This window comes from Rhinopithecus bieti, unplaced genomic scaffold (assembly GCF_001698545.2).
Source record: "Rhinopithecus bieti isolate Rb0 unplaced genomic scaffold, ASM169854v2 scaffold_82990, whole genome shotgun sequence".
In the NCBI taxonomy this organism is placed as follows: domain Eukaryota; kingdom Metazoa; phylum Chordata; class Mammalia; order Primates; family Cercopithecidae; genus Rhinopithecus; species Rhinopithecus bieti.
Window position 1 is genome coordinate 53,022 of NW_016830404.1, and position 3,872 is coordinate 56,893.

The 3,872-nt window shown below is 40.5% G+C and overlaps 1 long non-coding RNA gene across 1 annotated transcript; it reads left to right on the plus strand.

Annotated features, from left to right (window-relative positions):
• Nucleotides 1–467: 467 nt before the first annotated feature.
• LOC108524411 (uncharacterized) lies at nt 468–2,883 on the plus strand. The gene is made up of 3 exons (XR_001884041.1): nt 468–556; nt 861–863; nt 2,871–2,883. It is a non-coding gene; the product is annotated as an uncharacterized LOC108524411 (long non-coding RNA).
• The last annotated feature ends 989 nt before the right edge of the window (nt 2,884–3,872 follow it).

Genomic DNA, 3,872 nt, shown 5'->3' on the forward strand with positions numbered 1-3,872 from the left:
ATATTCTTCATATATTTAAAATATATACAATATTTATGTGTCTTTATATATTTGTAACCTGTTTATAAATAAATAAATATAAAATATTTAAAGTAGTCTTCCTTTAATGTAAAGATAAAATGAAATTACTAACATTAACTGGCCTAAATAACAAGTGTATATGATGGTAACAAGTCTATATGATGATAAAGCTTAAACATTTCCACAAGGTACATATGACCTTAGTGTTTTCCTTTTGGATTTGAATACTCTTTGCACTGACAGTCAGAGTATTCAAAGGGCATATGAATTGGGATTTATTGCCAGCAACTGGGTAAGAGAGGCACAGTTAATCCATAAAGGAAGATCCCAGTACCAGTAATTGCCAAATGGTTTTAAAAAGCCTGTCGACATAGTACCAGACTTTTAAAAAGTGGACATATATGTACTTTTCCTATATTTCAAATTCAAGATTCCTATTTTCTTTCAGTGTATTAAAACCTATAGCACAGATTGGCACGTGGTAAACTACAAGTATGAGGACTTCTCTGGGGACTTTCGAATGTTGCCATGGTAAGTTTAGCATTCCAGGGAAACATGCAACAGGAGAATTATTAAGCTTTTTTACCTTGTTAAAACCACTTGTGAGGCCGGGCGCCATGGCTCATGCCTGTAATCCCAGCACTTTGGGAGGCCGAGGCGGGCGAATCACAAGGTCAGACGATCAAAACCATCCTGGCTAACATGGTGAAGCCCCATCTCTACTAAAAATACAGAAAGTTAGCTGGGCGTGGTGGCGGGCACCTGTAGTCTCAGCTACTTGGGAGGGTGAGGCAGGAGAATGGTATGAACCCAGGAGGCAGAGGTTGCAGTGAGTGGAGATCGTGCCACTGCACTCCAGCCTGGGCAACAGAGTGAGACTCCATCTCAAAACAAACAAACAAACAAAAATCACTTGTGAAACCTTTCAGTTATAATTTGTAATAAAGCAAGTCTTCAAATAACCTGCATGTTTGGTTAAATGCAGTGTTTTGGTTAATTGAATAGGTTTTAACTTTTATCTTTGAAATTCTTTCCAAAATGTACGAAAGCTCACTTTTTGGCTTTAGTGAACCTGTATTGATCATAAACTAAAATTTAGCTGATGGTGGATAATGTAGTGAGCATTTTCCAGTAGTGTCAGTGAAAAAGCTTGATGATAATGACTTCAGTTTGGTGAACCTAGCCATCCCTTGGAAAAATTACATCTCTTTCAATTGAATTGAAGGAATAGCATGAGCACACTGGCCCAGGAGCCACACTGTTGGGGCTCAAATCTTATTTCTACCACTTACTAGCTGGATGACCACGACTCAGTCACTTAACCTGTTTGAGCTCTCCATTTTCTCATCTCTAGTACTGATTCCTCACAGGATGTCATATGGGAAATGTTTTTGGAACAAATAGCAGAGGAATANCATCAGCAACAACTTGTCCTTCTGTCCTTGTGTGCTGCCATTTTAGCTTGGAAGGCATATGTGTAAGATTAGTCTCTGTACTATTCAGCTGGTTATCCCTACACAAAAGCTCTGGCTTTGTGGTTCTCAGGGCTCTCTGCTACGTTGTGTCGAGGATATTGAGGTGAATTAGACATGGTCCCTGGACAATAGCGTACTGTTGTTTTTTTGTAATTTGATTCTTAACCACTTGAAAATGAATCTGCCAACTCCTTTCCCCCAAGTAAAAGACCTAAGGTGCTAATCCCCACTCATTGATGACAAATGCTAAATTGGAAGCAACAGCTTAGAAATGCAAAACTTCTTATCCAATTACATTACAAGCTCTCTAAGCCAGTCATGTTCAGCATCTTCAGGGCGATGGGAAGGCAAGATCTCACTTTGGTAAGAATGATAGCGTAGTTTGAGTCAGTTTTAGACATTTCTAAAATGCAAAGTTCGTTCAAGGAGATAAAATGTGGTAGGAGCTGAGAAAAATGATTTGCTTTTGTTAAGTTCAACGCATAAATGTTTATGTGGATCATAGTTAAGAGCACTGGCTCAGGAGTCCATCAGACAAAGATTTGAATCCCAGCTCCACAAATGTGTAACACTGGACATGCCTAAGCCTCAATTTCCTCATCTGTAAAATGGGCATAATAAAATAACCTCTCACAGGATTTTGGGGCAAATCAGATGAGATCATAGGTATAAAATGCGTAACCAGGTATACAGCAATGCTTAATGTAAGTGGTAAGAGATTAAGTACAAGGCACTGTTTCCTGACCAACCCGGTGTTTTTGATCCTGCCTAGGAGACTAAGTAAACCATCCAAAAAGCAGTTAAATATCCAGGGAATGTTATATATGAGTAAATGCCACAATAGATGGGAAAGACAATAAGGGCTGTTGGGGAGTGAGGAGGGCTATGCTATCATAAGAATCAGGTGAGCTAAGAGTGGGTTGGTAATAAACATGACCCACTGGTCTCATGGAAAGTATGACTTTTCCCTTAGCTGTTTGCTTTAAGAAAGGTCAGTGTCCTGAATGCAGTTTGTATTTAGATTCTTATGCCAAGATTTTCCCCGGAAAATAATCTTTGTGAAAAGATGTTCATGTCTATTTTGCCAAGTTGGGTTCCGCTAATTAAAAAGATGCCCCCCGCTCCCTCCACATCATTAGATTGTAGTTATGCAACGCTCCTTCAGTAATTGGAGTTCCTATTGGGGAAGAGACAAAGAGATGAGCTGCTGAAAGATGGTCAGATTTAGAACAAACAGGGTCATGGTCATCACAAAGTCAAGTACTCTTTATTTGAACCTTATGAAGAAATTTTTTACAGGCTGGACACATCGGCTCACGCCTATAATTCCAGCACTTTGGGAGGTTTGGTGGGTGGATCACTTTACCTCAGGAGTTTGAGACCAGCCTGGGCAACATGGTGAAACCCCATCTCTATAAAAAATACAAAAATCAGCCTGATATGGTGGCACACACCTGTAGTCCCAGCTACTCGGAGGCTGAGGTGGGAGGATTGCCTGAGCCCAGGGACGTTGAGGCTGCAGTGAGCTGTGATCAAACTACTACACTCCATCCTGGGCGACAGAGTAAGACCATGTCTCAAAAAAAAAAAAATTCCTTACAGTTATGGTTCCATTATTGCCATGCTGTATAGGGTTCCTCTCTAGAAGTCTCTAGTCTACAGTGGTGGCACCTCTCACTTCTGTGAATCATAACACAACTTTTGCTTCTCCTCATATTCACACACCACTCTTGACAGTTACCTAGTCTCCCATCTTACAGGGTTTATGAATAAAACTAGAAGGCAAGATGACATGATCTGAGACCACATAAACAGATACGGTGAAATTCTTCTGATTGATCTAACGGGGAATAGATGGACTCACACATTTTAGTGTGCAAACACACTTGTACAGTTCCTTTTTTGGAAGAAGATATGGCTATCAAAGGGCATGATAGATGCACAGAAATTACAACAGACTGTGATCAGCTCTCACATCTTGGGTTTATCTGCCTTCCCCACGAGACTGTGAACTTCTCAAGGGCAAGGTGGTTTTTTGTTTTGTTTTGTTTTTTTCACCTCTGCATTACCAGGGGCTAGCACAGGGCCAGAACCTCAGTAGGAACTCAATAAATGCATCTTTATGCTGAGCTCACTTTGTTTTCTGTGCTGCCGGAAATTGCGTGCCCCCAGTGGCCATTTTGAGTGCAAAGTGTTATTTTAAGATGCTCTCTGGAGAAAGCACTCTAGCCTCTGCTTACAGATGTCTGAGAGGAAAGGAGAGCCGAATGACTAGGGGGTCTGGAGAAATTCCTAAGTGAAGGCGGTGGAGAAATGATGGGAAGGAGAGACTCACCTTTTTGAGTGTGCTACTTCTTTTTTTTTTTTTTTTTTTTT